This window comes from Panthera pardus, unplaced genomic scaffold (genome assembly GCF_024362965.1).
Source record: "Panthera pardus isolate Hobbes unplaced genomic scaffold, ASM2436296v1 HiC_scaffold_8, whole genome shotgun sequence".
Lineage (NCBI taxonomy): Eukaryota > Metazoa > Chordata > Mammalia > Carnivora > Felidae > Panthera > Panthera pardus.
The window spans coordinates 121,836,393-121,862,056 of record NW_026527013.1 but is presented as its reverse complement, the minus strand read 5'-3'; the positions used below and the strand labels follow the sequence as shown (position 1 = coordinate 121,862,056).

The window sequence follows — 25,664 nt, the reverse complement described above, 5'->3', positions numbered from 1 at the left end:
GGGTCACTGAGAAGGCAGTGTTAAGAGGATGAGGCAGGGGGAGGGCAGCCAGGGCCTCTGAGCTTCTTTCCCACGCCCCCCCTGGCTCCAGCACTCCCTCCTCCCAATCCTACTCAGCTCTCGTCTGATTTGCTCCCTGTGACAGCTGGGGAGGCTGGGCCTTGCCCTGGCCCCTGCCATCAGCCATCTCTGTGTGGCACTAAAGATGTGCGCAGGAGCCAGGCCTCGGCAGCGAGCTTGGCAGGCACTTGGCGTTGCCTGGGAGACCACGAAGGAGGAAAGCTGCTCCACATGGCTACTGAGGGCCAGATGGCTGGTAGTCCCCGGGGTGCCTCTCCCGGGGGCCACCGCCTCTTTTGCATCTAGCTGGGGTCTTCTAGACACCCACAAGGCAGATGGGAACACTGAGGTCCCGAGGAGGGGGAAGAGCCTGACTCATTGACACACTGAGGGTCAGTCGCAAGGAACCAAGGACAGGGCCAGGGCCCAGGAGCTGCAGCCCAGGAACACAGAGCCAGGGGCACATAGTCTGCATGGCCAAGTCTTCCACCATGCTCCTCTGCAAAGAGTCACTGTTAAAGGGCACTGGTATACCTTGCTCTCCAGAGCAACTGGAATGAGCAGCCGCGGAGTTGGGGGAAGCCTCCCTGCCCTGGATGCACCGGAAGTGAAACACGGAAGGACCAGAGCTGGGCTCTCTGCTGGGCCGTCGCTGGGGAGCCAGAAAAGGGGTGCCGAGGTGGGGGCAGCGGGGCTTTGGAGCTGCGGAGGTGTCCACCCTGCTGAGGCAGTCCACCCCTTCCTTCCACACAGGAGGAAATCAGAGTGTGTTGGGTGGGGAAAGAGTTCAAGTCATCCAGAAAGGCTGTCCAGCTGGTTCCCCTCCTTGAAACTGGGTGAAGCAGGTCTGTGGCCTCCCTCAGACCTCCAGGGACCCATGGCGTGGGGGCCCGTCATCCTCAAGGTGGATGTGGCTGTTTCGCTGAAGGCGATTCTAAAACAGCCATTCGTCAGCCCTGCTGTGCTCAGGTCACAAGCCACCCAGCCAAGCGCTTGGAGATGCTGGGCTGGGCAAGGCCCTGGGTACTGACCCTGGAGAAGAAGACCTCACCCATGGCCTGCCCACGGAGACCCCAAGACTGGCGGATACCTCTCCCCGACCCCCCAGCTCATGAGTGGGTGAAGCACACATGCCTGGCTCGGGCTGGAGTCCGAGGCTGGGCCTGTTCAGGGCTTTGGGATAGGGAAGCCGTGGCCGTCTTCCCAGGGAAGGGGAGGGAGCTCCCAGCGCAGATCCTGACTGGTCTCCTCTCATGGAGCAAGGGGATGGCTGGCTGCTTTTCAGCACTGACATCAGGCATGAATTAAGTAGGGAGACAGCCAGGTGGGCTCTCGGGGTTCACGTAACCGAGCTATTTGCCCCACAGCCCTCTCCTCCGAGGCACAAATGGAAATCCCCACCTGCTCAGGGCTGTCGCCCAGGCAGCCAGGCAGCCTCTGCTCCCCCCCACACCCCCCCCCCCGGGCCTCCCACCCCCAGCCCCCGCCTGCTGCCTGAGCTGTCAGCCCGACTACCAAACAGGCTGATTATCCCCATCTGGGGAAAACAAAACATGTCAGCAGTCGTGCCTGAGAAGAGGCCTGTCTTATTAGTGAGAAGTAATCTTAGGAAAACTCCCAGCTCTGATTGCAATAGGAAGTGAATGAACGCATGCAGCTTTCTCAGCCTGGCTTTCTCCTGACGCCCGAACAGACTTCCGCCAACATCACGTCCTCAGAGAAGCCTTCCGGGCCTAGGCTGACCCTGCCCAGGCTGCCTTCGGGCTTCACTGGACCCCACCCCCCACCCCCCAGGGCCTGCGGTGAGTTTTCAGTCAATATTCCCCTGCATAATCCTAGAGCTTTGGTCTGTATTTCAAAAGTGGGCCATCAGTTGTACTGCTGGTCACTTTGTAGGAATTCTGGAGATAATTCTGGGCTAGAAGACTTGCTGACTCCTCCAGGAGGAGTTCTGTTCCTCCTTGAATGGGGTGACCCAGGTAGGAGGTAGGGATGCAGCAGGGTTTCAGATCAGCTTGCCTATGATTTCCTATCCCAGCACTTGCCTATGGGTCCCCTCCTCCTGGGATGCTCTTCAACCTCACTGGCACGCCTGAATTTCTTCTCTCATAGCTGTCCTTCAAACCCCAGCCAAACAAAACCAAACCACATCCAGTCCTCCCCAGCTTAAAGGATCCTCAGCCTGCAGGCCAACCTTTGTACTTCCACCTGGCCTAGTGTTCATCTGAGCGCACATCTTCACCCCACTGCCCCTCGCTTGGGAGCTCCTGTGAGCAGGGGTTATGTCAGCCACGTCTGTCTGCCCAGGACCCAGCCCAGGGCCCCGACACAGTTAATGTCTGAGAAATGTGCTCAGTGGATGAAAATGCACGTTTCCTCTGTCCCAGCCTGGTTCCTCTCCCTGCTTCCATCTACCTTAGCTGCCGGCTGCTGCTCCCACCTTCTTCCCAAATTCTAGGGAATTTGGTGGGATACGTTCCCATCTTCTTCCCAAATTCCCTAGACCCTGGGGAACGTATCCCTTATGTGATACATTACCCAGGGCCTCCTGCGATCCTCTTGGGGGGGTGGGGGGGGAGGGAACTTTCTCTGAATGCCTCCAGTCTGGCAGGTCAAGTGGTAACTATTTCACACATTCATCTGATCTAACACTGAGCACCATGGTGTGTTTGGTAGAATGTTCCCCACTTTACAGATGCAAAAACTGAGGCTCAGAGAAGACACAGCCTTGCCCCAGGTCCTTGGCAGCAGAGTAAGGATCTGGGTTCCAAGCCTCTTGCTCCCAGGCCAGGGGCTATGTCCTCTGCAACAGGCTGCTCCATTCAGTGTGGTCTGATGACCAAGCCTCAGGCGAGAAGTCCTGCCCCTGGGAGAGCTCAGACCACAGCTCCCCTCCCAGGGTGGACACTCCACCTGAGACCATTTCAACCCAATCATACATCATCATTATCATCAGCTAACTGCACAGGGGCATTTACCATACGCCGGGTGCAGCGCTAAGTGTTTTGCAAATTGATAACACGCTAAAATTTCCCAACAACTCTTTGAGGCCTGTAATTCATAATTTCCACCTTGCGGATGAGGAAACTTGAGGCACAGAGAAGCGAGCAAAGTTGCCTACAGTCACAGCTATTAAGTGATAGAGTCCATGTTCTTAATGACATTCAGGCTAGAGACAGGAAATATGGGTCACGTGCCTCTGCCATGCAGCTCCCAGAATGATGCCCGGGGAGGGAGGAGGGGTCTACCATGCTGCTTAGCCCACCCCCCCCCATGTGGCACACTATACGGTTCCAGCTCTGATCCCCCACCTGCCTGCTGTTCCTGAGAGCGGGCCACCCTCTCCCCCATCCCCCATCCCCCATCCTGACTGTGAGCTCATCAAGGGCAGGGGGGCCAGATTCACCCTCTTTGATTTCCCCCCACAGGGGAGCAGAGACCGGAGTTGAACAAAAGGAAGCATAATGGTTTTACATATGCATCTATGATGCTTACTCTGCCTGCTTCCAAAGCAGATGTAAGGTGGCTTAGAATATCGGGATGCATAATTAGGACAATACAATTATTCTTCAAAACAGAGCTGTTGGAATCCAATCAGTAGGCAAGATGGAGTTCTATCAGGCAGCTGGGAGGCCCCAGGCTGGGATGCAGGAAACTAGGTTCCTGTCCCCATGTCTGTCTCTGCCACAAACAACCTATAGAAGTTGCTCCTCCTTCTGAAGCCTCAGTGTACCTATCTACAAAACAGGTAGACCAAGTATATCACTCAGAGATTGAAGTTGGTCACTAGTTTTTCAAACTGTGCTACCCAGAGCCCCAGGGGTTAATCAAGGACATGCCAGAGGCTGCTGGGGTGGGCTTCAAGGATAGGAATCAATAGGTAGGCCCGAGCCCACCATCCCCACTGCAATCAGAGTGACTACCATCATGTATTTTAGTCATTGGGCTTCTGCTAAAAATGTCTGAAACCCCACACCAGACAAGACATTCTGTAAAAATCCTTCCATGTTTCAAGTCCTCCCTCCCTGCCCCCGCCCCATGTTGCTGGCCCACCTACCAAAACCAAGCTTCCATTTTGGGCATAGCTGGGCATTCCTGATCTCAGGGGACATTTGAGCCCAGTAGGTGAGATCCAGGTGCCCCTTATCAGGGACTACAATTCAGGGGCTCACACCTGGCAGGGGCTAGGGTCCCTTCTCTCTCTAGACAGGAGCTTATCTTGTGCCTCTGAGTCCAAGACTTATGTGTTGGTGCAGGGACCACGGACTTCAGGGCCCTCCTTGACCCCCCATCAGCCCAGCTCTGCAGGGCTCTGTGCTGCGGGCAAGTGCTGAGAACACTATCTCCTAGCAGAGATCACATCAGACGGGCGGGCGAGTGGCCCAGATAAGCTCCTGTCCACCAGCAGGGACTGGATGTTCCAGCCACAGCAGCTTTGAGGATGACTCAGCCGCTCCTAGACTGGTTGGTGCCCCCTGTGTGGACCTCAGAGCCCGTGCTATCAGCTCCCTAATACCCGGGCGCTGACTGCCTCCTCAGTCATGGGCATGGCTGTGGGTACTGATCTTTAATCACTGCAGCAGGGTGAGAGGCACAGAGACATCCACGTTCCCTGCAGTGTCCCTACAGCCAATTTGCTGGTATACTTTGTCACCTCAAAGTCTGGTCCTAGCCTGAGCCTCCCCCAAGTCCTGCCATGGGGTATTCACGTAATAGGAGATCTGAGTGGTAACATACAATTCAGGTTTAGTCTGCATGGTACTCCTGCACCCCTGGAAAGGGAGTCCTGGGTCCCAAGACCAGGGTGCAGAAATTGGTAACAGAGTCAGGCCTGTAATGGTCTAGGCCTCTGGCTCTGAAGTGAGGGGAAGACAGAAAGGGGGTAGGAGGGCCAAGAGGACAGATGGTCAAGACATAGGACACATGGGCTGGGAAAGGGTAGAGAGGCCAAATGGTTAGCAACTCCAATCCATGAGCACAAGATGGGGGGGCCTCCCTGGGGCCTTGGGGGCCCAGGGCAGTCTGCCCCCACATCGCTTCCAAGACAGTTTGCAGACCCCAGCCTACCCAAGGGGCACCAGCAACAGCAGGTAGCATGCGGGCTCTGGGCTCTTCCACCAGCTAACCCCATGCTGTGACTCTGGAGGCCTCGTGACCTCCGCTAGCCCCTGGCCTCGCCACACTCCCTTCTTCAACACCAGACACCCATGACCTTGCCCCTTGGCTTCCTCGAATCCACCCATTGCCATTCCTCCTCTGCCTCCACTTGAATGACGGTGGTCTCCAGACTTGGGCTCTTTCTTCTCACTCGTAGCAGAAATTCTCAGGCAGCACTTAGACTGGGGTCACAGCACAGTGTCTGTGGGAGGGGGTAGAGATGTTCCCCATAGCCTCTGCTATGCACAGCCACCCAACTGAGCACCACGTGCTACTCCACATCTATTTGCCAGTGGGCCCACATCCCTCATTTGTGCCCCGCCCCATCTGTCCCACCATCCAGTGGACTGTCTCCACACTGATGCTTCACAGATGCTTGGTAGTCAGCCAGTCCAAAGCTAAGCTCATCGTTATCGTGTTCTCAGTCTTTGCAAATGGCATCCATCCCCCTAACTGTCAAAACCAGAACTATAGGTAGAAATTCACCTTTTCTGCATCGATGACTCCCATCCCCATCTAATCCACCCCAGCCTATCCCTCATCTACATTACAAAGGTATCTGGTCTCTCCTTTCCAACCACCAGGAATTGCCCAAACCAGGGCACCATTGCCCTTCACCGGTTACGTTGTTCTCCCAACTGGTCACCAAGCCTCTACTCTCACCCACTATCCAGCCAGAGGTAGAGTAAGTTTTGCCACCTGCTAATTTGACCAAGCTATTCCCTTGCTCTAGAATCCTCAACGGCTCTCTATTTCCCATTGTATCATGTCTAACACCCCCGGCCCAACTATCTCTGCAACTAGTTTCCAAGTCTATGTTTTTTTTTTCTTTCCTGACTTACTGGCCACTCCACCCTTCCCTGATCTAACTAGGTGGAGTTTTCCTTCATCTCCCCCATTGTATCATCTTTCATTGCTAACTCTGCCCCAGCTAGGGCAAGACAATGCCTCCACCTGAGGGCTCTTCCTCAATCCCCATGTCCAAGTCCTGAAGAACCAGCTCTATCCACCCCCTTACAGGAGCCTCCCCAATTGCCTCAACCCCCACTGACCTCCCTTTTCAGCACTTCCCTGCCCCAGTCAACTGAGCCTACCCTTCCACCAGAGCTCTCATCTGAGCCTGGGCTCTTCTCTGGCTGACCTGGGCTGAGGCTGGTCCCTCCACCAGCCAGGGGCTTCCTGGGGGTAGGACCCAGATCTCCTACCCCAGTCTTTCCAGCAGGTCAAGCAAATGAAGGCCAGGATGCGGGGGAGGGAATGTGAAGCAGGGCCTCCTTCAGTATCTGAAAGGACCACTCATGCCCTCCAGACTTTTTTTTAAAATGTTTTATTTATTTTTGAGAAAGGGAGACAGAGTGCAAGATGGGAAGGGTTGGGGAGAGAGGGAGACACAGAATCTGAAGCAGGCTCCAGGCTCTGAGCTTTCAGCACAGCATAGGATGCAGGGCTTAAACTCATGAACCGTGAGATCATGACCTGAGCCAAAGTCCAATGCTTAACCGAATGAGCCACCCAGGTGACCCATGCCCTCCACTCTTTTATTTTTATTTTGCTCAGAGAAAAACTTTGGGACCCAGTGGTCCTGCCTGAGTTCTGCACCATGTCTTTTTGAGGGAGGAGGGGTTTAAGAGCCTACATCTCACAGCAGGGAGGCCAGGGTCTAGGACCCTGACACCTGACATCTACCCCCTCCCTGGGCACCCACCAGGCCTGGGGTGGCCACTTCCGGAGGCGCTGTCAGTGAGAACACTCTCACATTCAGGAGCCACTCTCTTCCTCCCTGCCCATTGTGCAGCCCAGTGCCCTCCCTTCTCCTGAACTGGAGGCTGAAAGCTTCAGGCCATTTTAGTCCAATTTTCTTCTTAAATAGCTAGGTGATTGAGGCATTAAGATTTGGAGTATGCTGTTCAGAATCAGCAAGGAGCAGTACGTGGGACAAACAGTGACTGAGACAAGGCAGGAGCACTTCCTCCTCCTGTCCCCCACTTCAACACCCCCAACCCCCTCCCCAGAACCCAAATCAGGGGGAGCCCTTCCTGACACAGGGGGTCCCAGCTTCCTTTGCTGGGCACGTGACCCTGGGCAAAACACCTATCCTTCCCCATTTCCATCCTTTCACCTGTACAATGGGCTTTAATGTTCTCTTCAAAGAATTAAACAGAGATTAGAAATGTTTTTAAAAGTCAAGGAGGAGACCAGTGATTATGAACTGTTGATGTTCTTGTCTAATATCAGCTTGGATCCTCTCTCCATCCTTGGCAGGTTGTCTAAACCAGGATCATTCTCCCCCTTTCAGTGGAGAAAAACACAAGTGTGCAGAAGTTCAAAGTTCGCCTGTTACCCCACCCATTCACAGAACCCCAAGGAATAATAGCACATATTTATGGAGACCTGATGATGTCCCAGGCTAGGGCCTCTTCTTGGATTATCTCATTCAAAGCTCATAACACCTCCATGAAATGGTCCTATTATGATCCCCAGTTTACAGATGGGCAAACTGAGGCAGACAGCATTTAAGCAACAGGTCCATAGAGACACTTAGCGAGCAGCTGACACAGTGCCACATTCCTTCACTACCAAGTCTCCCTGACTCTAAGGGCTGAAGGGAAGAGCCTGGTTGGCTCTGGTCAGCCATGCCCCAAGTGCTTGGATTGGAGCCCCCTGGGAGCCACACCCACTTTCACAGGAGGTGGGCCAGATTCGGAAACCTGGACACAAACTGGTAGATTCCTCTTTGTCAGGCCAAGCACCCTCTGGGATTCTCCATCCTTGCTTCTATCCTTTGATCTCTCCCCTTCTGCTTGTCTCCACCCCCACTTCCCCCCCCCCCGCCCTCTTCCACCTGCTCCTATCTCTGACTCCAAATCTCTGCAGCCACCTGTCCCTACCATCCCCAAAGCAGCTCCCCTTCCCCAAGATAGGAGGGGTGTAGGGTTAGGCTGCTCACTGCTTGCCCTGGCTGCAGAGCTGGTGGGCTAGGGGCGTGCGACCTCCCACCCCACGTAAGTAAGCAGACAGAAGGTCTGGAGGGCCCTCCAGCGTGCCCCCGTGCTTCCTGCTGAGAGGCAGAAATGAACCAGCAGGCCAGAACTCGCACCCACACCTAGACTTTCCTCTAACACTCCCACCCCTTCAATCTCATCTCCCCTCTTCCCATCCCTGCTTCTTCCTGGATGCATTCGGTCATTCACTAAGCAAACACTGGTCACATGCCTATTCCATGCCAGGTATGGGGCTCAGTGCTGAGGTTCAGAGGCGAACAGGACACAAGCCAGGCCCTGGGCCTCAAAGAAGGGGATGGGCACAGTGGTCATTTCCCTACAGCGTGTGAAGGGCTATACCAGGGGAATTAGCAGGGAGGCCTGTGGGAGTCCGGGTAATGGGGCTATTCCCTGGGAGTTAGGACAAAGATGTTAGGCGCCAATTCCTAGATATTTCTTGGTTAACCTGACCTGCCCCATCTCATCTGAAAATAAAAGTTAACTCCCAACCTGCAGGACATAGGTGCTGAGGCCTGAAGGAGGTGCAAGGACTCCTGGTAATGAACCCATCCCCCTACCCAGTCTCTGCCCTGCCCCCACAGCCCTGTCCCAGCCCACAAGAGGTCAGGGGCATGCCTCCCCAGCATTTTGATTAGAGAGGAAAGGAAGCACTGGATCCCCAGAACTTGAGCCCCTTACCAGGTGGGAAACCTACACCCACTCCCCTTGCCTCATAGCAAATTCTCCCTCTACCCAAGACCAGCATCATGCTCCAGCTGGGCACCCACCCTCCTCCTCTGCACCCCACATCCAAGCACTGACTTGGCCCTCTGGGGTCCTCACCCTCCTCCATGGCCAATTCCCCACCAGCAGGGCCTTGTGCTGGCTAAGAGTGAGGTTAGGACAAGGAGGAGGAGAAAGCCTGGAAACAAACCAGGTGTCAAATGCTCCCCCTTCCTCACCCTCACACAGTACTCAGGAAGGAGGAGGATAAGGGCAGGGGCAGGGACATCCTGACCTCTCTCCCGCTGCACAGAGGGGCAGGGGAGACTTCAGAGACCGGAGGGTGTCCCCAGCAAGCAGCAGGAGCTCGGAAGGCTCTGATGGAGACATGAACTCAGAATCCTCGAGCAGCTGGGGAGTGGCTTTGCTTTACTGCTTGGGGCCCAGGTGGGAGCCAGGAGAACAGAGAACCTGCCTGCTCCCGGTCAGCAGAAAGATGGCCTTACGCAAAGTATGTAACCTCTTTATTCTATAGAGGAGGACAACTAAGACCAAGAGAGCCTTTAACAAGGTCTTTAACAAGGTCACACAGCAGGCAAGTGACCCAAGTATAAGGCATCCTACATAGATCAAGTTCCTTTGGGATGGTTGATCCAGTTGATGAAAGGCCCCTGTGGCTGGGTGGTGGGCTGTGGGATAGGCACTGCTACCTGTGATGAGGGCCATCTCCTTCCCTGGACTACCAGAAGAAAGATGGCCCCCACTCAGGTGCTGCAGAGGAAGAGCCACTTACCCACCTGCCAGCCTCAGGATACGAAGCCAGCTCATGATGCTGCCAGCTCGCCCTTCCCACCTCCCTCCTGCCTCTCCCATACCCAGGAGGGGTCAGAAACTGGCTGGCAAGCTGGACAAGGGCTGGAAGAGGGAAGAAGCACAAAGAAGCCAGCTACGTGCCCCCTTCCCACTGTAGACCTGAGCCAGGCAAGGGAAAATGGCTGTTAAATCTATTTCAGATCTATAATTAACGTCTTCTCTGCAGCCTAAGAGTGAGCAGAAAAGACAGGGGATGTGCCCAAGTTTTCATCTTATAAAACAAGAGACAAGTTCCCCAATAATGCATTTTTAAGGGGCTCTAGGACACAAAAATAAAATTGTTTCCAAAAGACACAAGCTCTGCTTGTTGGACACATACAGGTAAAGCACCAAGACTGGTAACCATCCGAGTAAATGTTAGCTAAAATGATTATAACTCCTGGGTCCTCTTGGTCCCATATAACCTTTTTTATTTTTAAGTGTATTTATTTATCTTGGGGTGGGGGGTGGAGAGGGGCAGAGAGAGAGGGAGAGAGAGAATCCCAAGCAGGCTCCGCACTGTAAGGGCACAGCCCAACACAGGGCTCGAACCTACTAACCATGAGATCAAGACCTGAGCCAAAGTCAGATGCTTAACCGACTGAGCTACCCAGGCGCCCCTCCAGTCGGACCTTGATGGGGCAAGGTGTTCGCCATGGGTCCCAGCAGCACATGCAGTCTGGGTTGTCTTTCTGTTGATCTGCACCAGGCACCTACAGCTGCAGCCCTACCACCAAGGTATTCCGTGCCCTTGGCCAGGCAGGTCCCAGCCCTATCTGGGTCCCAGTACCCTTATCTGGCACAGGATGAGGCAAATGAGATTGTTTCTAAAGGCTTAGTCCCTTTTAACTGTTTAGGTGCTAGCCAGGGGCCCCTTGTCTTGATCTTGAGAAGTCCTACGTCTAGGTGGGCACAGGACTCTGGTGAGGAAAAAGGTAAAATTCAGGAAATTTCGCAGAATCAGGACTCCTGGCTTCTCCTGAACAACTGAGCCGGCACGTCCACATGGCAACAGTCAACTGGAGTGAGTAGGCACAGTGCCCGTCACCCAGAAAAAAAAAAAAAAAAAGCTCTCCATCTGGCTATGGTCCCTACCACTCCCCATCGCCCCCATTCTTAACACCAGCTGCCAGTTAGCACTGGCCGTGTGCTGTTGTTTTAGTGGAAAACTATTTCTTTGTCACTGTCAAAAGTGGAAAATTGAATTGGAGGGACATATGTTATAAGAAACAAATAGCAAGGGGAGACTGTTGCCTTGGAAGAGTGTTTAACCATCAGATGCTGGATACTGTGCCCTTATGTGATGACCCATCCCAAGGCTTACGGTGGTTAAGTTTGTGTCTCAGGCCACCCAGAGGACCCCCTGGCCCTGCATCACCCCTGGCTGCTGCCCCCATAGGACCAGGGGGTCAGCATTGGCCCCAGCCACCAGAGATTTCTCCGGGGGGGGGGGGTTCTCCCTCACCTGTCTTCACTCCCACTAACACATCCTTCTCCAGACCCAGAACTTCACGTGGTAGCAGCGACGAGGCCCATGTTTCCCTCAAAAGAAGGAAAGCTTACATGGTGCAGAAGCCAGCTGAGACACGGGTCGAGCAGGGAGACATGAGGGCCCACAGGACCTCCTTAGGCCAGCGCCTTTGTCTGGGTCGTCAGCCTTCGTGCTCTGCAGATCCCCACTAAGAGAACCAGCTGACAGCGGGATAAATTCACCCCACTCAGGCCCTCTCCCTCCTTCCCTCTGCTGGAGTTGCCATGACAACCAGAGTTCACCCTCTATGCCAAAACACCGCAAAAGCACAAACAACAACAGAATATCCACCTTCCACTAGAAGGAGAGGAGGCAATGGCCAGGTGTAGGCAAAACGGGAAGGAAGGCACATGGTGCAATGTCCTGCCCTTTTCCCACAGCCCCCCAGAGGAAGTGTGTGGCTGGGAACTGGGGAATCTTCAGCTGGCAGAGTCAGAGTGGGGTGGGGTAAGGGTCTGAAGGGAGGTTTCACTTTCCTCCATTTTCCATATACTCACTCACTGCTTACATCTGGCCCAGCAGCTCCTCCACAGTAGCTACCTGGTCTGCCTCCATTCTGAGGCGGCAGGCAGAGGACAGAGGGGACGGTGCAGGTGCCCAGAGGACCAGCTATGGCCCTGGGATGTATGTTTATAAATATTTTTTTCAGGTTTATTTTTGAGAGGGAGAGACACAGGAGGTGAGCAGGAGAGGGTCAGAGAGAGAGAGGGAGACGCAGAATGCGAAGTAGGCTCCAGGCTCTGAGCTGTCAGCACAGGGCCCGACGCGGGCTTGAATCCGAACGGTGAGATCAGACCTGAGCCAAAGTCAGACACTTAACCGACTGAGCCACCCAGGCACCCCTGTCCTGAAATGTATGTTTAGGACAAGCCCAGGCTCCCGATCTCTACCTGGCCCACGCTATGTGACCTCAGCCAAAGGCATTTCCCTGTCTGGTGCCCTGAATCCATCCTTAAATCCCATTATTAAAAGCCAGCTTGAGAAGGAGTCAGGATCTCGTTCACCCTGAGGTATAAGGCTGATAAGGCTATAATCCCAGGCTGGGCATTGGGGAACATTTTCTAGAAGCCATGTTAACCCAACAGCGCTCTCCCACAGCATATAGGGCCACAGGAATGGTCACCATTGGAGCTTAAGGACATCTTGCCCCTTGGTGCCATCCCTTTAAGATGGACCAGATTAGGAAGCAGTGTTTGGCTATAGAAGCGGCCCTGAAGACCTGTGGGAGGGAGGAAGGGCAGGAACGATGAGGAACAGGAGGAGGGCAGAAGCCAGCCTTACAGACTTGGTATTTGTATATAAGAGCACAAGAGAGGCACAGTCTGCTTTGAGCCCCACCCTCAGCAAGCAATGTGTCCTTTAGCAAACTGTTCCCCTCCCTCGGCCTTGGCCTCCTGGTTCTGAGGGGGGTTGGACGGGACTGTTGTGGAGACAACAGTGTTGTGATGTTCCACAAGCCTGGGGGCTTGAGGGGGCAGGGACATCCCCCCTTCACCTCTCTGACCTCTAGGTGCTCAGTCTGGGGGTGTGGAAGGAAGAAAGGGCTAGGACAACAGTGGGTATGGAGGTGGTGAGCAGAGGCAGGCATGGTCCTGACCCCTGTCCCCAAAGATGGCCAGGACCCCAGCCACCTGGGGCAGGCTAAAGAGCTGCTTCTGCCTGTAGGATCCTGCAGCCCCCGCTGCCTGTGCCGGAACAGGGAAGAAGTCACCGTACCCTGGGGGTTCACACCCACCCCTAATGCCAGAGGAGACCCGCAGGCAAGTAATTGCAATTCCCTGCAGCATCTGCGAGGATGGAGTCTGCCTTAGGAAGCTTCTGGCAGGAGGAACAAGGCAGGCGAGTGTGAGGTGGGCACATTTATACCTGAACTTGAGGTAGCTAAGCAGAAAAGGCTTCCCAGAGAAGGGGATTAACAGCCCATGGCCACGTGAGGATGTCATGTGGGGGGGGGGGGGGGGAGGGGAAGCAGGAGCAGCGGCCTGCAGGCAGAGAGAGCCTTAGGAGCCAAAGCCTAGAGAGTGGGACCAGCCAGGTGCATAGGGAACCCCAAGGACGGGTGTGTGTGTGAGCGTGCACATGTGTGTAGCTGGCAGAGAAGAGGGCAGAGCCCAGCCTTGGCCATCCCACAGTGCAAGGACAGAGGGGAAGGGGTCAGCCGGGAGGCAGGGAGATCAGCGAGGAGACTGTGGTTGTCCAGAGAGGAGAAGACAGCCCTCTCTCCAGCACCCCTGGCACAGTTCTACACCACAAACTTCCCTGAGCACCTACTTAGCTATAATGAGCCACACTTTTGTAAGGCTTATGTGCACCAGGCCCTGTTCCAAGAACTTTACACATATCTCCTGGTTTAATCTTACAACAATGAATGGGGAAGAGGCAGGGAGAAGAGAGAAGACAGAAGAGACAGGGAAGGAACAAGGTGAACAGATAGGCCTACCTCCAAGGCTAGGAGGAAGAAAACACGTCATGCAGTGTTTGGAGTCTAGAGTATTCAGGGTTAGAAGCAGGGGATGGGGCTGCAGAGGTTGGCTAGGGCCAGACAGCAAGATTCACAGGCCACGTGACAGGGTCAGGTTATCTCAAGGGCAATGGGCAACCACTGGGCATGATCAGATTGAGAGAGGTTTCTCTGAGCCCCACCAGTGAAAAGGAGAGCAGTCGGGCTGTTGCCGTCCAGGTGAGACATGATGCGTGGCCTACACTGGTCAGGGTGGTGGTAGAGACATGTGGGTGGGCTCACAAGGTGCTGAGGAAGTAGAACTGACAGTGCATGATGGTTGACTATCTTGTTGGCAAGTGGAAGGACCCGGACCCCGGACCACAGGTGAACGGTAGGGGCATACATTACTGCAGGACTCAGCAGGGAGGGCAGGTGTGGAGGGCGTCATGATGAATTCAGCTGGAGGTATGCTGAGTTTGATGGGGCTGGGGACCCACATGAGGACAGCTCCAGGACACTGCTGGGTGCACGGGTCTGGGCTCAGCGGGGAGAGCTGGGCAGGAGAGTAGAAGCAGGGACCACCGGCATGGAGATATGCCAAGAGGTCCATGCAGCTGTGTCACGACACCTGTACAAGTAAGCCCTGCGGGTTGCCCCCACTCCCACAAAGTCCAACTAAAATGACAGAAGAGGACAGACAACCAAGGAAGAGACAATAAGAGACAAGGAAATTTTGGAAAAGCGGAAGTGCCTTGGCAGAATTGAGAAAGCAGACACCTAAGTGCCCGTGGAGGGGAGGCAGCAAGGAGCAAGCCAGATCTGCCTTGATGCCTGGAAAGCCTCTAGAAGGAGAACTGCCAGATTCCTCTGAGAGCAGGAGTGAGGATGGAAACAGAAGAGGCAGCATGAAAGCAGTCAGAGCCGCCCTCCCCATCCCCCCTGCAAGTTCCCTCCCACGTAGCTGAGGAGAGAAAGCCTCCTCTCCAGAGAGACTAAACAAACCTTGGTGACACAGGGACTGTGAAGTGGAGGGTGGGAACAAGGCACCATACTGAAGCGGGGACTGAATACAGAATTGTGGACCTCCGGCCCCCATCTGCTACTCCACCTGCAGAAGGCTAAAAACCCCCAACAGAAATTAGAGATCTCCTCTTGGAGTGGGCAAGAGGGGGGTACTACTCAGCTCAAGAGCAAAGACCTAGAGATAGTGGCATTTAGGCTCAACACCCAGTCACCTCTTGGGAAGCCCATCCAAGGACAAGCCCTGTCTATGCACACAGAGCTTCCTGTCAGATTGTTGGTGCCTCTTTCTTAAGTAAGAAGGGTCTTATCTGTCTGCCCAGGGTCTCCAGACATTTCAGAAAGGCCTCCAACATGAAAGACATGAGAGAGGGAAGGGGAAGCAAGAAAGGGATGTGGCAGGTAGGAAAAGAAACTTAGAGGAAACAGAGACAAGTAGAGAGGGAAAAACTAAAAATAGCTAATATTCTCAGAAAATCAAAAAAATGTATTACATACCTAGCAGGGGGGAGAGATGAACAGAATGCTATTTTTTAAAGAAATATTCAAAGAATGTCATGAATGGATGTTGTACTTTGTCAAATGCTTTTTCTGCATCTATTGAGAGGATCATATGGTTCTTATCCTTTCTTTTATTAATGTGGTCTATCACATTGATTGATTTATGAATATTAAACCACCCTTGCAACCCAGGAATAAATCCCACTTGATCAGGGTGAATGATTGTTTTAAGATACTACTGGATTGGATTTACTAGTTTTTTGTTGAAAATTTTTGCATCCATGTTCATTAGGGATATTGGCCTGTAACTGTCTTTTTCAATGGAGTCTGTCTGGTTTTGGAATCCGGGTAACGCTGGTCTCATAGAATGAGTTTGGAAGTTTTCCTTCCATTTCTTTTTCTTTTTCTTTTTCTTTTTTGGAATAGTTTGAGAAGAATAGGTATTAACTCTTCTTTAAATGTTTGTTAGAATTCCCTGGTGAAGCCATCTGGCGCTAGACTTTTGTTTGCTGGAACTCTTTTTGCTTTATCATGAATATCCATTCATGACAAAAACCCTCAACAAAGTAGGTTTTAGAGGGAACATACCTCAACACATAAAGGCCACATATGAAAAATGCACAGCTAATATCACCCTCAATAGGGAAACACTGAGACCTTTCCCTCTACGGTCAGGAACAAGACAGGAATGTCTACTCTTACCACTGTTATTTAACACAGTACTGGAAGTCCTAGCCTCAGCAATCAGATAACAAAAAAGAAATAAAAGGCTTCCAAATTGGCAAGGAAGAAGTCAAACTTTCACTATTTTCATATGACATGATACTCTAGACAGAAAACCTAAAAGACTCCACCAAAAAATTGCTAGAACTGATAGGCAAATTCAGTAAAGTGTATACCAAATCAATGTAGAGAAATCTGTTGTATTTCTATACACCAATAATGTAGCAGCAAAAAGAGAAATCAAGGAATTGATCCCATTTAAAAGTGCACCAAAACCCGTAAGATACCTAGGAATAAATGTAACCAAAGAGGTAAAATATCTGTACTCTGAAAACTACAGAACACTTATGAAAGAAATTGAAGAAGACACAAAGAAATGGACAAGCAGTCCATGCTCATGGATGGGAAGCATAAATATCATCAAAATATCTATACTACCCAAAGCAATCTACACATTTAATTCAATCCCTATCAAAATACCACCAGCATTTTTCACAGAGCTAGAACAAACAATCGTCAAGTTTGTATGGAACCAAATAGCCAAAGCAATCTTGAAAGAGAAAAGCAAAGTTGGAGGCGTCACAATTCCAGATTTCAAGTTATATTACAAAGCCATAGTGATCAAGATAGTATGATAGTGGCACAAAAATAGACACATAGATCAGTGGAACAGGGTAGAAAATCCAGAAATAGACCCACAACTATATGGTCAACTAATTTTTGACAAAGCAGGAAAAATTATCCAATGGAAAAAAGTCTCTTCAACAAATGGCGTTGGGAAAACTGGACATCAACATGCAAAAGAATGAAACTGGATCATTTTTTTATACCATATATGAAAATGTACTCAAAATGGATGAAAGACCAAAATGTAAAACAGGAAACCATCAAAATCCTAGAAGAGAACACAGGCAGTAACCTCTTTGACATTGGCCATAGCAACTTCTTACTAGATAGATCTTCTGAGGCACAGGAAACAAAAACAAAAATCAACCTTTGGGATTTCATCAAAATAAAAACTTCTGCACAGCAAAGGAAACAATCAACAAAGCTAAAAGACAACCTTCAGAATGGAAGAAGATATTTGCAAATGACATATCTGATAAAGGGTTAGTATCCAAAATCTATAAAGAACTTCTAAAATCCAACACCCCAAATCAAATAATCCAGTTAAAAAGTGGACAGAAGACATGAATAGACATTTTTCCAAAGAGAACATACAGATGGCTAACTGACACATGAAGAGATGCTCAACATCACTCATCATCAGGAAAACACAAATCAAAACTACAATGAGATATCATCTCGCACCTGTCAAAATGGCTAAAATTAACAACACAGGAAACAACAGGTGTTGGCAAGGATGCAGAGAAAGGGGAATCTTCTTACACTGTTGAAGGGAATGCAAACTGGTGTGGCTAACATGGAAAGCAGTATAGAGGTTCCTTTAAAAGCTAAAAATAGAATTACCCTATGATCTAACAATTGAACTATAAGGTATTTACCCAAAAGATACACAAATACTGATTCAATGGGATATATGCACCCCGATGTTTATAGCAACATTATCTATAATAGCCAGATTATAATAACCAAATTATATATATTATATTATAATTAAATTAATATAATTAAATTATAATATAATATAATTAATATAATCATATTAATATAATCAAATATATATAAATAATATATATATAATGGAATATTATAAAGAAGATGTGAGATAGATAAATATAGACAGCTAGATAGATAGATGATGGAATATTAGTCATAAAAAAGAATGAAATCTTTTGGGCATTTGCAATGAAGTGGATGGAGCCAGAGAATATTATGCTAATACTATGCTCAGTGGAATAAGTCAGCCAGAGAAAGACAAATACCATATGATTTCACTCATATGTGGAATTTAAGAAACAAAATGGGTGAAGATAGGGGGGAAAAAGAGAGAAGCAAACCAGAAAACAGACTCTTAACTATAGAGAACAAACTGAGGATTCCTGGAGGGAGATGGACGGAAGTGCAGGTTGAATGAGTGATGGGTATTAAGGAGGGCACTTATTGTGATGAGCACTGGGTGTTGTATGTAAGTGAAAACAAATATTCAAAGAATGGGCAAAAGAACGTGGAAAATAAAAAGAAAACTATACAGCTGAAATTAAAAAAATCAATTGAAGGCCAAAAGATTAAGCTGAAAACATCTTTTGGAAAATAGAACAAAATGGCAAGTTAGGAAATAAGAGAGAAAAGATAAGAAATTGGAGGTTCGAATCATAAGGTCTCATGTCTCGCTAATAGGACTTCTGGATAAGCGCAAACAGAGAGAACAGAGGGGAGAATAAAACAAGATTTTCTAGAACTGAAGGATGTCTCTACTTGGAAAGCACCCATTCAGCAGCAATGAATCATTGACGATCCATACCAAGGCATAGTATCATGAAATCCAGAGGGTCAGAGACAAAGAAAAAAACCTGAAAAGGAGAAAATGGGAGGACAGATCATATAAGGGGTAAAAACTTAGACTAGCATCAGACTCCTCAACAACAAAACTGGAAAATAGAAAACAACTGAACAATCAAAAATCTTTTGAGATTTCAAAATCTTTGAAATTTATTTGCAAGCTACAATTCCATGCTTTGCCAAACTATCACGTAAGTAAAATAGGGGTTTTGTGTGTGTGTGTGTGTGTGTGTGTGTGCGTGTGTGTGTGTTTTAAGATAGAAAAACACATATTTATTCTGTATGGACATGCAAGGATTCACAAAATTTATGTCTTTTGTGTATTTCTTAAGAAATTGCTGGAGAATATGCTACACCAAAGGCAGTTAGCCAAGAAATAGGAAGGCGCTGGGTCCAGGACACCGTGGGGTCAACTAACGAGGAAGAGAGGGAACTCTTCAGGCAGATGGGGAAGGACAGTTCTAGAATGACAGCCAGAGAAGAGACATGGTTTGTATGTGTAGATTATCTGAGGAGGCGGGTAGAATTGAGAGCAGTTTTAGGTTTTGCTGGAGAGTTTGGGAAGAACCATGGTAGGTATAGGAAAACTAAGTAAGCAACAAACAAGAAATAACTTCAGGGAAAAAATTAGTCCTATGGATTCCACTTCTGAAACATCTCTCAGCTGTTTCCCCTCCACTTCTCCTGGATTCCAAAATATTTTAAAATTTTAAAGTAATTTCAACTAAGCTTGTTGTAATCGTTTCACAATGTCTCCTTATATCAAACCATTATGGTGCACATCTGAAACGAATACAATGTCATGTGTCATGGCCCAATAAATTTTTAACTTTAAAAAAAAAAAGGCTTGATGATGAACAAAACATGACACTTTTCAATTCCACGGGATCTGCCCCTGGCCCTGCAGGACACTGAGAGTGACACAAGAGAGCCTTACTTACCTCACACTAGTCCCCGCTCAGCGCTGAAGCCAGGCTCCCTGCCCAACACAGGAGGGGAGGGTCAGACTCTCCGGGAGGCAGAGGTCCTATCTGGGGAAATTCTGCATGTATTTCTGCTATGCAGAGGTTGAGTATTCCTGCTCTGGAAGAAGTGACAAATGTAGGTCTGAGAGTTGCAGAGGAGAAGGGAGGGACTGCCATGTGCTCCTTGAAACGGGACTGCAGCTGTTTAAGAGATATATGCCCTATCTACCAGGGGCACTGACACTCTTCCTTTCCTCCTCCATTCCTTTGGGGCTTTCTCCATGGGCTTGTCTTTAAAATGCAGACACTCTCAGGGGCACCTGGGTGGTTCAATCCGTTGAGGGTCTGACTTTTCTGTTCAGGTCATGATCTCATGGTTTGTGAGGTCGAGCCCTGCATTGGGCTCTGTGCTGACATTGCAGAGCTTGCTTGGGATTCTCTCCCTCTCTCTCTCTTTCTCTCTCTGCCTCTCCCCTGCTTGCTTGCTCTCTCTCTCTCTCTCAAAATAAATAAAAATAAGCTTTAAAAAATAAAATAAAATTCAGAAACTCTTAGAATGATTAACCAATAAATTAATTAGCTGAGTCTTTGAGGACCCTGTGCCCCACCTGTCCACTCCAGGTGATAAGGGTCCTTCTCTCTCTGCTTATCCAAATCCTCTGTGGACTCCAGTCCCAGTTCACCCCTTCTTCCCCTTCCAGGAAGCCCCTGAAACCCCTTCCTGGACAGCAACATGCAAAAGAACGAAACTGGACCAGTTTCTTACACCATACACAAAAATACATTCAAAATGGATGAAAGACCTAAATGTTAAGACAGCAAACCATCAAAATCCTCAAGGAGAACACAGGCAGCAACCTCTCTGACATTGGCTATAGCAACTGGGATCTCTCCTTCTATGTATTCCATAAGCACACACTTGAGAACCACCTACTATATGACAGGCTGGGTTGCAGAGACACAAGGATTGATTTTTTTTTTTTTATTCTACTTGAGGAACTCAGAAATAATACCAGCACATAATTAAAGTAAAACTGTACTTGAAGGTTAGAAAGAAGTCAGCAAGCTCTGCTCCACCTTCTCCAAGCTCAGCATCACCTCTGGGTTTCAATCACTCTTAATCCTTTTGGGTAGTTCATCCAGTATTTAGCTCCATTTAAAAAAAAAAATACAGGCGTACGTGGTATTTTTTGATATTTCAGTTTGGGGCATTAGCTCCTGACTTCCTGCCATGGTAAATAAAGACGTAAATCTCCTATCTCTCCCCTGTTTCCTTTCCTTCCATCCTCCCAATAATGTCATTTTCCAATTTTTCATTGAATTAAAGTACCACTGAGCCCAGGTGTGCATTATAACTGCATTCTTTTTGTCTGACCCTTTTTTTTTCTGGAGTTCACAACTGCCTTCTTTTATTTGCCTGATGTCTAGTATCTATTGTTAATTGTTAATTCTAAGTGTTCAATATCTCTGCCACTCACCTGTCAATAGTAGTTTCCGGTCAAACACCTCAGGTCCATTTTCCCTCCATTTTCTTTGTAGAATCTGGATGTGTTGTTTGCAGGGCCTGATACTCAACTGTCCTGTGAGGGCACTCCTCATTTTCTTGCTGACACATGCCTTCACTGGACTTCCTATGTTCAAGGCCTCATTTCTGGAATCTTCTTTCTTTCTCTTCCCGGGCTTGCTCCCTTGTTTCGGTGGTGTGCATCCTCCAATAATTTCCTGACAGTGGGGGCATAGGAGGTAAGAAATTAAATCACTAATCTTGATTTACTGAGTTTGGGGCACCTCTTAGATCGTGCACCCCAGGTGAGCACTTCACTCTCCTTGCCCTAGTTCTGGCCCTGGTGAGCATCAGCATTGTTTCTTCCACCCTGTCAGGGCCTGAACTGTGGGGCATAATCACTGCACAAAGGCATAGCATGAGAAACACTGCTCAGATGAAGGTGGGCTATATCCCAGGGCAGTCCTGCACACCCAGAGTGCTTCCAGAAAAGACCGGGCAGGATCCTGACTTTGCTGGCTCCCTCTGCTTCCCGGGAGCAGCCTCAGGAAGAGTGGAATGGCTCTGTTGCCCTTGCCGTGCGCCGGGAAACTTCCACGAAGGGCAAAATGTCATCTGTGAAACCTTCTCTTTCGGAAAACCGATCCAAACAGTCCCTTGACACAGAACCCTTCAATTTTCTGAGGGAGTAAATCGAATGCCTGTTCATTGCTTGAATAGCTAATGCTCGTTATGGTTCACACTAGTTTTAAGGATGTTTGCGATGCAGTAGGGCTGAATGTTGCATAATAGCTGATAATCACTTATCATGTGCCAGATGTGATGCTGGGGCTTTGGAAGCACTTTCACGCCGCCTCATGAGATAGATGTCCTTGTCACCCGCATTGTGCAGATAAGGAAACTGATACCCAAAGAGGTCAGGTGACTGGCTGGAGTTCCCACAGCTGGAAGAGGAGGGAGCTGGAACTGGCGCCCCGTCACCCTGCCCCCCATGCTTGGAAACACCCTGTAATTCTGACTCTACCAGCAGAAATGTCCAGAGGCCAGTCCGGAGCCAGGAAGCCAGGGTCTCAGGATGGAGTCACTACATGAGTCTGGACAAACACACCCACCCACCTGCTGTCTCTGGGCCTCCATTTCCTCCTCTGAGCAGAGGGTTTCAGCAGCTGTGCTGGCTCTTCTGGCCCTGATACGCAGGGATCCTGTGACTGGACTACCATGTTCCCAGAAGACACATGTCCTATCGGTATTTGCTCTGAGAATGCCATGGAGGAGAGTGACCTGCAGGTCAGTAGGTCAGGGGTTCGGCTCCAAATTCTGAAGGGAAAGACTATGACAGGGTTCGGGGCTGGGGTCTTGTTAGCCACCCTGTCATCTTCTTCAGGACCTCCTGGTCAGGGAGCTATCCTAAGTCCCAGGCATTGTTTTCCCCTTGTCCATGGATCGCCTAGCTCAGCAGGGGTAGAGGCAGTGGGTGTGAGGGTGAGCAGATCTTGGGGGGGTGGCTGAGGTGGGCTCAGACAGAGCAGGCTCAACCAGAGGCCCCTGGGGTAGCCGGACCAGGAGAGGATGGTGCTCCAAGAGTCTCCCAGGTGTTCAGGAGAAAGGAGCCCTTGGGAAATGCTGGAGGTGTGCCTTGATCTAAGGCAAGAAGGAAAGGAGAGGAGAAGAGAGACCACCGAGGTCCCCACCAGCCAGTGGTAAGGGGTGATGGAGAGGAGTGGTTCAGGGAGCTATAAGGCCCAGCAAAGCCTCTTACAGGGAAGCAGGGCCCATCTGCAGAGCTCAGACCCACCAATGGTCAGGCACAGCAGCTCTGAGGTGCTAGGAGCCAAGCAGGTAACCGAGAGGAAGAATTAGCCCTCCCTGCCCGCCACCCCCCACCCCCCCAGGAAATGGAGTGGGGACCATGTCTTCCGGAGCCCAAGGGAACCTCGGAAGCTGTGGGAAGCCACAGTTGGGGCTGAGCTGCCAGAGACATCAGGGTCTGGTGACTGGTGCTTCTTCCTAGGACGCTTCCTGCCTCCCTGTGGCCAGGTGCAAGGTCAGTAACAGGCTGGAGGGAGCCCTGCCCTTGACCCACTGTCTGGGCCATGTGGTTTCTACATCCATCCTGCTTTTCCTGGGTGCGTTGGGGGTGAGGGCACGACGCAGATGGGCAGCGCTGACTCTAAGTGGCCTCTGCTGGGTGGATGGAAGAGGACGTTGAGCCTAACTGTTCTAATGAGCCATTAGAACATCTCAGTCTCCACATCTCACTGTGATGCCACTACCCTTTCCCACCATGGGAACACACAGTGGCCACCAGGTCCCACACTACACTGGAAATCAAGAGGCCTGCACTCTATCACCAGCTCTTCATTGCCTGGCTGGGAGACCAGGTGTGGACAGCAAATAGGGGGCTGCAGACAATCATCTCAGTGGGTCTTGGTGCATCAAAAGCCATGACTCTGTGGGGCTCCTTGGTGAGTCTGTATAGAGACTGGAGTAGCCCTCTGCCATGAGCAAGGTCAAGGGGGCTTATCAGGATCACTTCTCCACGCCCCCAGCTCTGGGGGATCCCATGACCTCCCATACTCGTTACAGTGGGACAGCACCCTTCCCCCTCGGTTGCCCTTGGTTCAGAAACACTTGCACCTCACACAACATCTCAGGACACCAGTCACCAGGCAATGTGACAGATCCAGAGAAGTGACTGGCCCTGTAGAAATGGACCAGGTCAGGAACACACCTTAGACTAGCTCCCTTAGATCTATAAACTCCTGAGCACGGCAAGGTCCCAGCTCCTCCGCCTGTCTCCCTTTTCCCTCCTTCCTGGCCCCCTCCTTCCAGAACGTCTTGGTCCCCAATTACTCAGAGCTGCGGGAGGCCTGCCAGGGAAGAAATGAAGAGCTACACATCAGCTATTCTATATTTACCACCTGATGGCTGAGGAGGATCTATCTTCTGCACAATTAAATGAAAAGAGTTTTAATATCGGCAGGCAAAGGACTCAAGCATCAATGGAGAATTAGGTTAGAGCCAGCAATTGGATTAGCGCCCAGCTGCAAGTGAAATGAGGTCTCGGACACGGGAGGGTTATCCTTCTCCTGGTGACAAGCCCTTCCTTGGGGGGGCGGGGCAAGAAGGCTGGGTTCCTGGGACTGGTCCCGACCCCCAACCCACAGGACCAAAGATCAGGAGGGGCAGCCTTTCCCAGAATGCTCTGTGAAGAGGAAGCCCCCAGCCAGGTGTGGTAGATGAGGGGCAGCTAGGGTCCCCACAGCCAGTCAGCCACCACGCCCCCTCCTGAGGATTAGGCCTATTTCATCCACTCCCTCTCCTGCCATCAGGCACTCCTTGCCTAGTTCAAGTCCACATTTCCCTTCCCTGGAGCTGCTGCAGCCACCGCACTATCTCTTCTCTCTCCTTCCAGTCCAGCCAGTAAACACACACAAATCACTCTGCCCTGAGCCAGCTTCCTTCCCTCATGTCCCCAGGTGGTGGTTGTTAAGGGCACAGCAAAGACGCCAGTCAAATCATTGTCCCCTCCCCTTTTTACTTTCCCAGCTTCACACTGAGTCACTTTCCTTATACTTATCAAATGTGAAATGCATGACTGCACCCTAGTTTTGCCAGGTGTTTATTTGGGGGCAAATTCCAGCACAGCCTAGGGATATCACGTTGTTTCTGGCCACTGCCTACCTTGGCATGTCCACCACTGCAACCCTGACAAAGCAGCCCAAGTCTTGGCTGGCAATTAAGGCCAGCCCTTCCCATTGGCTCCCTGGAGGTGGGCATCATGGCTCCAGCTCCAAACAGGACCCCAGAGACATGCCGTCCAGCCCAGTCCCGTTTGTGCAGGTCTCCAGAAGGAAAGACTCCGCGGCCAGCTGGGTCTCTTCCGGCCGCCTTGCCCCTTTCTCACTAACAGCAAGTTCTTCCTTCCTCTTTCCTAAAGTCTCTCTGGGAAGAGTCCAAGTGTGTGCTGGCATTATTTCAAGGGAAGACAGAAATCGGCCGGTGATTACCAGAGAATACCAGTCATTCTCCCCCAAGCTCCTCAGTCTCAACAGCCCTGAGCATGAACGGGGGGCGGGGGGGAGGGGTCTCAGCTTGTTATCCCCACCACAGGATATAAAACTGAGTCCTCAGGAAGTAAAGTGGCCAGGGGAGAATTAGATATGGCATAAGACTGTCCCGAGAGTCCCTGACCTCCAAGTGCGTGAAAAGTACGCAAGCTTGCTGCCCACCGGGCGGCTCCACGCCCAGGTCTGTGCAGAACTGGGGGCTAGGGGGTCAAGAACAGCACCTGGTTTTCTCCTACATTCTTAAGGCAATTACAACTCACCGCTGTGAACTGGTTTCCTGTCTAGTCCCTACGAACAACACCAGCTTCTCCAGCTGCCCCAGCTTTGACCCCGATCCGTGGGGACATAATCCAGGAGTATGACCCGAAGGTGTATGTGCCTCTTACGTGGCACATGGGAACAGAAAGTACCCTTGCTTAAGACAAAGGTAGCGCCATATTCAAATAGCTTCCCACCCGCATTGGGTTGCTGGGGCTGTCGTGACAAGTACCACAGACCAGGTAGCTTAAGTAGCAGAAATAATTTCCCCACAGCTCTGGAAGCTGGAAGTCGAAGATCCAGGTGTCACCAGGGCTGGTTTCCTCTCAGGCCTCTCACCTCGGCCTGCAGCGGGCCGCCTCCCTTCTGTGTCTTCACGTGCTCTGCCCTCAACTGGATCCAGTCACCTGGAT

General features: G+C 50.7%; 1 protein-coding gene across 1 annotated transcript in view; it reads right to left on the bottom strand.

The window, feature by feature from the left end:
* Positions 1-21,113, bottom strand: part of ADCYAP1R1 (ADCYAP receptor type I) — a 100,042-nt gene extending 78,929 nt beyond the window's left edge. Inside the window, exon 1 of the mRNA XM_053896961.1 lies at positions 20,898-21,113. The gene's annotated coding sequence lies outside the window, so the exon portion shown is untranslated. The remainder of the gene's footprint in view (positions 1-20,897) is intronic.
* Positions 21,114-25,664: the final 4,551 nt, after the last annotated feature.